Here is a 12991-nt window from a genome sequence, read left to right on the forward strand (position 1 = left end):
GTGCAGGCATCGTCCGATGGGACTACAAGTCCCATCGGGCGATGCCTGCTACACTGACAGTGATTGACACATAAGCCAATGATGGGACAGTAGTAGTCCCATCATCCGGATAATGTGTTGAATGTAAAAAAAAAAAAACATACTACATACATACTACATATATACATACTACATACATACATACTACATACATACTACATATATACAACATATATACATACTACATACATACTACATACATACTGCATACATACTACATAAATACTACATTCATACAACATACATATATACTACATACATACTACATACATGCTACATACATACCACATACATACTACATACATACATACTACATATATACTACATATATACTACATTCATACAACATACATACTACATACATACTACCTATATACATACTACATACATACTACATATACACTACATTCATACAACATACATATATACTACATACATACTACATACATGCTACATACATACTACATATATACAACAATCATACAACATACATACATACATGCTACATATATACAACATACATATATACTACATACTGCATACATACTACATATATACTACATTCATACAACATACATATATACTACATACTACATATATACTACATACAACATACATACATACTACATACTACATACATGCTTCATATATACTACATTCATACAACATACATACTGTATATACTACATACATGCTACATATATACTACATCCCACGCCGATCTCCCATGGAGAGCAGCAGCATCAGCTGATGCGACCGCTCTCTAGGGGCTCAAGGAATCCAGTGTCGGGAGGTAGGTATCCTTCCGCACTGTATTCCTCTGTCACTGTAAAAAAATAGTCCCTAGTCTCACTTTTGGCAATGCTGTGTGAAAAAGTTCCCATACAGCATTAAAGTGAGACCAGGGACTATTTTTTTACAGTGGCGGAGGTATACAGTGCGGAGGGATACCTACCTCCTGACACTGGATTCCTGAGCCCTGTAGAGAGCGGTCGCATCAGCTGATGCTGCTGCTCTCCACGGGAGATCGGCGTGGGACACGCGTGGATTTCTGCAGATCATGGAGTATTTGGTGGTTTGTTATTTTCATATTTTTCCTTAGATGACACTGGCTTCGGGTATCAAAGTGACAAGTGATGGTGAGTATGTACTCTATGTTATATGTACTGTATGTTTATGTTTGTATTGTATGAATGTATTGTATGCAGTATGTATGTTGTATGTCTGTAGCATGTTGTATGTATGTATTGTGAGAATCATGTGGGAATAGTGGATGAGGGCAGGTATATCTCGCCCAGATTCCTTTCCTATGTGGCCTAGTCTGGTCAGTATCACACCTGCTTACTAATGGATAATGGGTGGTGGATATAAAAGGATGCAAGGTGGTTGTGTGAGTGTCTCAGCCTGGGAACACAGAGAGCCTGTCTGTGTGAGAGACACACGTGACTGGAAGCAGTGCCCACTGCAACTGTGGTTTGGCTGGACGGGAGAAGCCCGCCAGTTGGTAGTTAGGTTGTCCATTGTTTAGTTAGTGCCGGACAGGCAAGGATTTGTTTTATGTTTTATTTCCTTTTGCATTGCTTTCACCATTAATAAACCTGACCCAGGGTCAGTTACACCCGAATCCCAGCTCTGCGCCTGAGTTTCATGCTGAATGCACGTGACCTTTGACCCCAGCAAAGGCGATCCCGGAGTGTTTTATCACATTGTGGTGGAGAATGCGGGCAACACGTTGCAAGCATGAGCATGGAGGACGTGGTGAAAGCGCTGGTACAGTCCACCGCCGTCCAGCAAGAAGCTAATCGGGTGATGATGGCCCAGCTGAAGGAGTTGGTGGACATGACAGTTACCGATCGTTCGCTTCTCCAGCAGGTGGCGCAGCGCTTCGCAAGCTTACCTGAGGTTAACCTGGAAGCCGAGTCGAGAGTGATTCACGTGAGTCAGTACTGGCAGAAAATGACGACCGAAGATGACGTCGAGGCATACCTGACCACGTTTGAACGGACGGCGTTGCGAGAAAAATGGCCGAAGGCAAGATGGGCCGGCCTGATTGCCCCGTTTCTTTCCTGTGAGGCCCAAAACGCTTATTATGACTTAGAGCCTGAAGCTGCGCAGGACTTTGACAAACTGAAAGCCGAGATCTTGGCCCGGCTGGGAGTGACGACCGCTGTCCGTGCACAGAGAGTGCATCAATGGACTTATCAGCCGGATAAACCACCGCGGTCACAGATGTTCGACCTGATCCACGTGACGAAGAAGTGGCTACAACCCGAGGTGCTGACAGCGCCAGAGATAATCCAGAGAGTCGTCATGGACAAGTACCTGAGAGCTCTACCGCCAGCCCTGAGGAAGTGGGTAAGCCATGGAAATCCTACGACGGCAGATCAACTGGTGGATCTGGTTGAACGTTACTCCGTGGCGGAAGGACTCCGAGACGACGCTACCCCACCTCGTTCTTCATCATCTCCACGTGGAACCGGTAAGACTGTTCCAGGGAGTAGGGGAGATGGAAAAATCCCTAAGACAGTGGGGGAGGAAAACGGGACTGCCCGCACTGCGAGGCCGAGAGTAACGAACTATGGTCTAAGCAAGGGGCCCGTTAGGTGTTTCCGCTGCCAAGAGATGGGACATATTGCTGCGAACTGTCCGCTCACTACTGAACCCATGCAGTGCGACGTCACAGACTCTAAAAACCGCATGTCTATGGTTGCACGGGTAGTGAGTGTGAATGCCGGTCAAAAGGATGTGGAAAAACACTTGTGTGATTTAACTGTTGATGGCAAAAATGTGGTGGCATTGTTAGACTCGGGAAGTGTGGTGACTCTGGTGAAGGCCAGTCTGGTGTCAGCCCCGACTGGACCATCAGACAAATTTTCTGTAACGTGTGTGCATGGAGACACCTGTTCGTACCTCACCACGGTCATATGCATTACAACTTCCTATGGGTCTGTGCAACATAAAGTGGGACTCGTCCCGGCGTTATTGCATGATGTTATCCTGGACCGGGATTTTCCCCACTTCTGGCAATTGTGGGAGAATCAGTTGATGCCTTTGGGTAATAGTGTACATGATTCTTCTCCCAGGGCGCGTGTGGGTCCCAAACCCCGGGAAGAGGTCTCCCCGGAAGACTCGGGGGAAGAGTCTGCGGGAAATGACCTGCAGTTCCCGTTTTCAGTCATGGCGGGTGATACGGAGGAGACCGGGGAAGAGGAGGAGGCTGACAGCCGTCCACCTCCCCGTTTGCCGGATTTAGAAGTTCAGAAAGATGACTTCCAAAGTGAGCAAATAAAGGATCCTACCCTTTCTCAGGCTAGGACAAATGTAAAAGTGATAAATGGGGTACCCGTAGAACCTGGCTCTAGGCTGGCATATCCTTACATGGTTCTGGAGAATGATTTACTCTATCAGATAGAGAAAAAGGGGGAAGATACGGTGCAACTATTAGTCGTGCCAAAACCCTACCGGCGGCAGGTGCTGGACCTGGCCCACGGACATGTGATGGGGGGTCACCTGGGAGTCCAGAAAACCACCGAAACAATATTACACTGTTTTGTTTGGCCAGGCATGCATCACGATATCCGTGTATATTGTGAGTCTTGTCCTGACTGCCAAGCCTCTGCACCTAAGCCCCGGTTCTGTAGCCCTTTGGTACCCCTACCTATTATTGAAGTCCCGTTTGAGAGGATTGGGATGGATTTAGTTGGGCCCCTTCCACGGTCTGCACGTGGACACCAACATATCCTGGTCATCTTGGATTATGCCACTCGTTACCCGGAGGCCATCCCTTTGCGTAACACGGCCACCAAGACGATTGCCAAGGAACTGGTGCATGTGTTTAGTCGGGTCGGTATACCAAAACAGATCCTCACCGACCAGGGGACCCCCTTTATGTCCAGGGTAATGAAGGAGCTCTGCCGATTGTTACAAATCGAACCGTTACGCACATCCGTGTATCACCCTCAAACAGACGGGTTGGTCGAACGGTTCAATAAAACTCTGAAGCAGATGCTGAGAAAGGTGATAGACAAGGATGGGAAGAACTGGGACTATTTACTTCCGTATTTGCTTTTTGCCATCAGGGAAGTACCCCAGTCTTCCACGGGATTCTCGCCTTTCGAGTTATTGTACGCCCGACGTCCTCGCGGACTGTTAGACGTTGCAAAGGAAACCTGGGAGGGTCAGGTCACTCCGTTTAAAACAGTGATAGATCACGTCACACAAATGCAGGACCGTATTGCGGCTGTTATGCCTATCATCAAAGAACACATGATACAGGCTCAAGGAGCCCAAAAAAGAATCTATGATAGGGGCGCCAAGATCCGTACGTTTGCACCCGGAGATAGGGTGTTGATCCTGATCCCCACGGTGGACAGTAAATTCCTGGCAAAGTGGCAGGGCCCCTTTGAGATCAAGGAAAGAGTTGGTGAAGTAAACTACAAAGTATACCAGGCAGGTAAACGGAAACCTGAATAGATTTATCATGTAAATCTGATAAAGCCCTGGAAGGATCGGTCTGCCTTGTCAGCGGAGCTGGCCCGTCCTGTCTGCTCGCATACCGTACCGGAGGTACGGGTTGCAGAGACTCTCTCGGAGCGGCAAAAGACTGAGGTCAGGCAGTTTCTACTTCACAACCAAAAGTTTTTCTCAGAAAAACCCGGGCAGACTACGCTAATAAAACATGACATCGTAACGGAACCTGGTGTCACAGTTCACGTAAAGCCCTACCGAATCCCGGAAGCGCGCCGTGAAGCCGTTTCCCGAGAAGTGAAGGCAATGTTAGAGTTAGGTGTCATTGAGGAATCGCACAGTGCTTGGTCCAGCCCGATTGTGCTAATTCCTAAACCGGACAGCACCATCCGGTTCTGCAATGACTTCAGGAAACTGAATGCGGTCTCAAAATTTGATGCCTACCCCATGCCCCGGGTCGACGAGTTGATAGATCGGCTAGGAAAAGCCCGGTATATTACGACCCTAGACCTAACAAAGGGGTATTGGCAGATCCCTCAAGTGGAGGCTACCAGAGAAAAGACGGCATTTGCTACGCCGGAAGGTTTATTTCAGTATGTGTATATGCCGTTTGGACTGCACGGAGCACCGGCGACCTTCCAGAGACTGATGGATCGAGTCCTGAGGCCACATAGGCAGTACGCTTCAGCCTATTTGGACGACATTGTCATTTACAGCTTGGACTGGGAGACTCATCTCCAAAAAGTACAAGCTGTGATTGACGACCTGTGGGAGGCAGGTCTAACCGCGAACCCCAAGAAATGTCACATCGGGCTAGAAGAAGCCCGGTATTTGGGGTATGTAATTGGGAGGGGTGTTGTTAAACCCCAGGTTGATAAGATTCAGGCGGTTCAGGACTGGCCACAACCTGTCAACAAGAAGCAGGTGCAAGCCTTCCTGGGGATCGCCGGCTATTATCGCCGGTTCATACCCACTTTTGCAGCCATCGCTACCCCCCTGACGGATCTTACAAAAGGGAAAGACTCCGTCATTTTTAAATGGAGTTTAGAGGCTGAAGAAGCCTTCCATAGCCTAAAATGGGCACTTTGCTCTCAGCCCGTACTGGTGACTCCGGACTTCCGCAGCGAGTTTGTGGTACAAACGGATGCCTCTGACACCGGTATCGGGGCCGTACTCTCACAAGTGAGGGACGGAGTGGAACACCCAGTCCTCTATCTCAGCAGGAAGCTGAATAAACACGAGCAAAGGTATGCAGTCGTAGAAAAGAGTGCCTCGCCATTATGTGGGCTCTAGAGGCCCTCAAATATTACCTGGTGGGCCGAAAGTTCAGGCTGATCACTGACCATGCCCCTCTCAAGTGGATGCACTTGAACAAGGAACGGAATAGCCGGGTGACCCGGTGGTTCCTTGCCCTGCAGGCCTACACTTTTACGGTGGAGCACCGCCCAGGAGTGCAGATGGGAAACGCAGATGCCCTGTCCCGAGTGCACTGTTTGGCGCGTGTCATTGCTCGACCGGAGTGGTCTGAGCAGAGGGGGGGGATATGTGAGAATCATGTGGGAATAGTGGATGAGGGCAGGTATATCTCGCCCAGATTCCTTTCCTATGTGGCCTAGTCTGGTCAGTATCGCACCTGCTTACTAATGGATAATGGGAGGTGGATATAAAAGGATGCAAGGTGGTTGTGTGAGTGTCTCAGCCTGGGAACACAGAGAGCCTGTCTGTGTGAGAGACACACGTGAGTGGAAGCAGTGCCCACTGCAACTGTGGTTTGGCTGGACGGGAGAAGCCCGCCAGTTGGTAGTTAGGTTGTCCATTGTTTAGTTAGTGCCGGACAGGCAAGGATTTGTTTTATGTTTTATTTCCTTTTGCATTGCTTTCACCGTTAATAAACCTGACCCAGGGTCAGTTACACCCGAATCCCAGCTCTGCGCCTGAGTTTCATGCTGAATGCACGTGACCTTTGACCCCAGCAAAGGCGATCCCGGAGTGTTTTATCACAGTATGTATGTAGTATATATGTATGTTGTATGAATGTACAGTTGTGGCCAAAAGTATTGACACCCCTGCAATTTTGTCAGATAATACTCAGTTTCTTCCTGAAAATGATTGCAAACACAAATTCTTTGGTATTATTATCTTCATTTAATTTGTCTTAAATGAAAAAACACAAAAAGAATTGTCCTAAAGCCAAATTGGATATAATTCCACACCAAACATAAAAAAGAGGGTGGACAAAAGTATTGGCACTGTTCGAAAAATCATGTGATGCTTCTCTAATTTGTGTAATTAACAGCACCTGTAACTTACCTGTGGCACCTAACAGGTGTTGGCAATAACTAAATCACACTTGCAGTCAGTTGACATGGATTAAAGTTGACTCAACCTCTGTCCTGTGTCCTTGTGTGTACCACATTGAGCATGGAGAAAAGAAAGAAGACCAAAGAAATGTCTGAGGACTTGAGAAACCAAATTGTGAGGAAGCATGAGCAATCTCAAGGCTACAAATCCGTCTCCAAAGACCTGATTGTTCCTGTGTCTACCATGCGCAGTGTCATCAAGAAGTTTAAAGCCCATTGACAAGAGATTTCAACGCAAGATTGTGCGGATGTTGGATAAAGAACCTCGACTAACATCCAAACAAGTTCAAGCTGCCCTGCAGTCCGAGGGTACAACAGTGTCAACCCGCACTATCCATCAGCGTCTGAATGAAAAGGGACTGTATGGTAGGAGACCCAGGAAGACCCCACTTCTTACTCCGAGACATAAAAAAGCCAGGCTGGAGTTTGCCAAAACTTTCCTGAAAAAGCCTAAAATGTTTTGGAAGAATGTTCTCTGGTCAGATGAGACAAAAGTAGAGCTTTTTGGGCAAAGGCATCAACATAGAGTTTACAGGAGAAAAAAAGAGGCATTCAAAGAAAAAAACACGGTCCCTACAGTCAAACATGGCGGAGGTTCCCTGATGTTTTGGGGTTGTTTTGCTGCCTCTGGCACTGGACTGCTTGACCATGTGCATGGCATTATGAAGTCTGAAGACTACCAACAAATTTTGCAGCATAATGTAGGGCCCAGTGTGAGAAAGCTGGGTCTCCCTCAGAGGTCATGGGTCTTCCAGCAGGACAATGACCCAAAACACACTTCAAAAAGCACTAGAAAATGGTTTGAGAGAAAGCACTGGAGACTTCTAAGGTGGCCAGCAATGAGTCCAGACTTGAATCCCATAGAACACCTGTGGAGAGATCTAAAAATTTCAGTTTGGAGAAGGCATCCTTCAAATATCAGGGACCTGGAGCAGTTTGCCAAAGAAGAATGGTCTAAAATTCCAGCAGAGCATTGTAAGAAACTCATTGATGGTTACCGGAAGCGGTTGGTCGCAGTTATTTTGGCTAAAGGTTGTGCAACCAAGTATTAGGCTGAGGGTGCCAATACTTTTGTCTGGCCCATTTTTGGAGTTTTGTGTGAAATGATCAATGTTTTGCTTTTTGCTTCATTCTCTTTTGTGTTTTTTCATTTAAGACAAATTAAATGAAGATAATAATACCAAAGAATTTGTGATTTCAATCATTTTCAGGAAGAAACTGAGTATTATCTGACAAAATTGTAGGGGTGTCAATACTTTTGGCCACAACTGTAGTATATATGTAGTATGTATGTACTATGTATGTATGCTGTATGTAGTATGTATGTTGTATGAATGTAGTATGTATGTATGTTGTATGTAGTATATGTAGTATGTAATATATATATGTATGTTGTATGAATGTAGTATATATGTTATTATTATTATTATTATTATTATTTATTGTTATAGCGCCATTTATTCCATGGCGCTTTACATGTGAGGAGCGGTATACATAAAAACAAGTACAATAATCTTAAACAATACAAGTCATAACTGGTACAGGAGGAGAGAGGACCCTGCCCGCGAGGGCTCACAATCTTCAAGGGATGGGTGATAATACTGTAGGCGAGGGTAGAGCTGGTCGTGCAGCGGTTTGGTCGATCGGTGGTTACTGCAGGTTATAGGCTTGTCAGAAGAGGTGGGTCTTCAGGCTCTTTTTGAAGGTTTCGATGGTAGGTGAGAATCTGATATGTTGTGGTAGAGAGTTCCAGAGTAGGGGTGATGCGCGAGAGAAATCTTGTATGCGATTGTGGGAAGAGGAGATAAGAGGGGAGTAAAGAAGGAGATCTTGTGAGGATCGGAGGTTGCGTGCAGGAAAGTACCGGGAGACAAGGTCACAGATGTATGGAGGAGACAGGTTGTGGATGGCTTTGTATGTCATGGTTAGGGTTTTGTACTGGAGTCTCTGGGCAATGGGGAGCCAGTGAAGGGATTGACAGAGGGGAGAAGCTGGGGAATAGCGGGGGGACAGGTGTATTAGTCGGGCAGCGGAGTTTAGAATAGATTGGAGGGGTGCGAGAGTGTTTGAGGGGAGGCCAATGAGCAGGAGGTTGCAGTAGTCAAGGCGAGAGATTATGAGGGCATGGACTAGGGTTTTTGCAGATTCTTGGGTGAGGAATGAACGGATTCGTGAAATATTTTTGAGTTGAAGTCGGCAGGAAGTGGAAAGGGCTTGGATATGTGGTTTGAAGGAGAGATCAGCGTCAAGGATTACTCCGAGGCAGCGAGCTTGTGGGACTGGGGAGAGTGGGCAGTCATTTACTGTAATTGATAGGTTCGTAGGGGGGGACACGTGAGATGGAGGAAAGATGATGAATTCTGTTTTGTCCATGTTGAGTTTCAGAAATCTAGCGGAGAAGAAGGATGAAATAGTGGACAGACATTGAGGGATTCTGGTTAGTAGGGAGGTGATATCTGGTCCAGAGATGTAGATCTGTGTGTCATCAGCGTAAAGATGATACTGAAAGCCATGAGATTCTATGAGCTGTCCCAGGCCAAAGGTGTAAATAGAGAACAGCAGGGGCCCAAGGACTGAACATGTATGTAACATGTATGTAGTATGTATGTACTATGAATGTATGTATGTTGCATGAATGTAGTATATATGGAGCATGTATGTAGTATGTATGCATGTTGTATGTAGTATATATGTAGTATGTAGTATATATGTATGTTGTATGAATGTAGTATATATGTAGCATGTATGTAGTATATATGCATGTTGTATATATGTAGCATGTATGTATGTATGTTGTATGAATGTTGTATATATGTAGTGTGTATGTAGCATGTATGTAGTATGTATATACAGTATGTAGTATGTATGTGGTATGTATGTAGTATGTATATATGTAATATGTATGTAGTATGTATATATGTAGTATGTATGTAGTATGTAAGTATATATGTAGTATGTATGTAGTATGTATGTAGTATGTATATATGTAGTATGTATGTAGTATGTATATATGTAGTATGTATGTATGTAAGTAGTATGTATGTATATATGTAGTATGTATGTAGTATGTATGTAGTATGTATATATGTAGTATGTATGTACTATGTTTTTTTTTTTTACATTCAACACATTAGCCGGATGATGGGACTACTACTGTCCCATCATTGGCTAATGTGTCAATCACTGTCAGTGTAGCAGGCATCGCCCGATGGGATTTGTAGTCCCATTGGAAGATGCCTGCACACACACAAGACCCCCGGCAGGCCCGTACAGACCACCGACAGCCGGCACAGGCCCCCGAGAGGCCGATACAGACCACCGGCAGCCGGCACAGGCCCCCGGCAGGCCGGCACAGGCCCCCGAGAGGCCCATACAGACCACCGGCAGCCAGCACAGGCCCCCGGCAGGCCGGCACAGGCCCCCGAGAGGCCCATACAGACCATCGACAGCTGTACAGGCCCCCGACAGGCCGGCACAGGCCCACGACAGGCCGGCACAGACCACCGAGAGGCCCGTACAGGCCACCGAGAGGCCCGTACAGACCCCGCCCGCACACACAGACACGCACAGTGTCCGCCCACGCACTGCCCACACTCTTCCCCCGTCCCGAACAGGCTGTACAAGGCAAGAGAGGGGTTTTTCAATTCCGATATTTCTGTCCCATTGACTTGAATGGGACTTCCGGGATCGGAATCGGTGATACCCGATACTTTTTTAGATCGGCCGATTCATTCCGATACGATATTTTTCAGTATCGGGTGGTATCGCTCAACACTAGTCACCGATCACCAACACCACCGGCTGCTGGTGTCACCTTTGTAACCCCACCGAGTTACAGGAAGCAGCTTGCCCCCTGCGTAACCCCGCCGAGTCACAGGAAGCCGCTTGTGACCTTCTTGACTCCCACTGAGCCACCGCAGGCTGAGTTGAGAAAAGAAAAAAAAAACCACACAAAAAACTAACGTGTCCTATCTGTGTGTTATTCAGGACGTACCGTCTCCACCTGAGACCGTCCAACACACAGGGTGCACCAGGTGCTATTCAGGGAGCGGCCCTCCTCCCAGGGTTTCCCAACACACTGGCCTCCCCAGGTCCAGGGGCTTAGCGGCTGCTCTTCAGAACATCTGTCTCTCGCCTGAGACTGCCCAACACTCACACCTCACCAGGTCCAAGGTCATACCACGTGCTCCAGGGATCCGATTCTTCTCCTAGAATATCCCAACACTGACCCTCCAGGACCTTGCTCACTGAACCCTCCAGGTACACAGTCTTTTCCACTGACCCTGGTCAGTACAATACGAACACCTGTCCGTTACCTGTGTCGGCCACACAGGTCCTCGGATACCTCTTCTCCATAGAGGCACCCTATAGCAATCACCAGTCTCTTTCTCACTGACCCCGGTCAGTACAACACGGTTTTCACGACTGTCACCTGCTGGCCGCGCAGGTTCTCGGACCCCTCTACCGCAGAGGTGTCCTATAAGTCTCTTTCGCATGGGGAAACGGCCGCAATGGGCTCACCGATCCGGACAGTGCCTTACTCACTAGGCCGCCCCACGGTTCCAGAATCACAGCCAGGCAGTGGCTTCCCCAACCGTCAGCCCGCCAGGCTCAGCGTTGCCCTTAGCAACCGACTTTGCAGTTCTTTTCCGTTGCTCCTAGCAACAAGGCTACAATACTGCCCATAGCTTTCTCCACCAATTGTGAGGTAGCGCTGTCATTCAGTTAGGGGATACTCGCTTGGCAGCCACAAAACTAGATCCAGCACAGGTTTTCCATAAAACAAGCATAGTCCATGCAGTTTATTCAACATCATAAACCTACAGCAGCAACTGGAAACAGCATATAAACAGCAGAGCATCCATGACAAAGCTTCACTCTGTAAACCCTGTGTTCACACAGGCTGTACAATGTCCAGCATACAGGTTCTCTTAGCCTCACTTATCTCACCCATGTCCGGGTTTCCTCATGGCTGCTTCAGCTTACTGCAGACATTCATTCCCTCCCCTGGGAACTCTCAGACACGTGCAGCCATTCACCACAGCCACTTCACACGCTGTTAGCCAGGAAGCTCCATCTCAGCGGGACCTTCCACACTAGACCAACCGGGTCACAGCATTCACCTCATGTGACCTACCCTGGCCACATTATATGGTCCATAGCCATGCCCACCGGGTCACATGACTATGACCTCATCACAGGTCATTCAACCACTTACACTCTTTACAACAGTGTTATTTAAACACACCCCCTGGGTGGGTTTGTAGGTAACTGGCCCGCCCATCTCCCTTGTTACCTGGAGACTTCTCCCTGTCACATTAAAGCAGCACCTCAGCAGTATCACTGCTGATCAACACATAAGTCTCCATCTCAAAGCCACCCACTTTGAGATACATAATGGCCATTCAGTATTCTGCCATTCATCCTTTCTCCTGGGACATCCACACAGCGCCGCCTAGCGGACACAGTGGTTACTACACCGCACAGCCTAGTAACCACTAGCACTGCTGCACACACAGAAATCCTCCCCTGTCACTGCACACTAACTGTATAGTTGAAATCGCTATCAGAAGAAGCACAGTTTTTTTTTCTTTGTTGCCTAACGCTCTCCCTATTGAGAATCAGCAGCAGCAACCTCTCCCTATGCTAAGATCGGCAGAAGTAAAATGGCGGTCGGCAGTCAGGGCTTTTATAGCCACTGTGACGCCACACAAAGCAAGCCAATCACACGAATGCCCTTCTCTAAGATGGTCGTGGCCGCTGCCGATGTCATCGTGTTGCCCACAGTGTGCGTCCTTGATGATTGGCTGAGAAAAGGCGCTGGAAGCATCATGGTAAATGAACAAACAATAGAGGGCACCACTGCACAGGATCACCTGTTACATGCTAAATAGCCATGAAACCATGTAGAGAAAAAGAGGCATGTACATAGCAGGGATCACTGAAGAAATAATAACAAATAATTCTTTATTGGAACACCTGAACACACAAAGAACAATTAAAAACAATTAAAACTGCAAAAATGCAATCATGTTATACCATAACCCATGAGGGATTAGCCCACATACACAATATTTTGTAGCGATCAACAAATAACAGGATTAAAGTGGTGCACAATATACCAC

The sequence above is a fragment of the Dendrobates tinctorius genome, unplaced genomic scaffold (genome assembly GCF_039654945.1).
Source record: "Dendrobates tinctorius isolate UK_male_01 unplaced genomic scaffold, ASM3965494v1 ptg000134l, whole genome shotgun sequence".
Taxonomy (NCBI): Eukaryota; Metazoa; Chordata; class Amphibia; order Anura; family Dendrobatidae; genus Dendrobates; species Dendrobates tinctorius.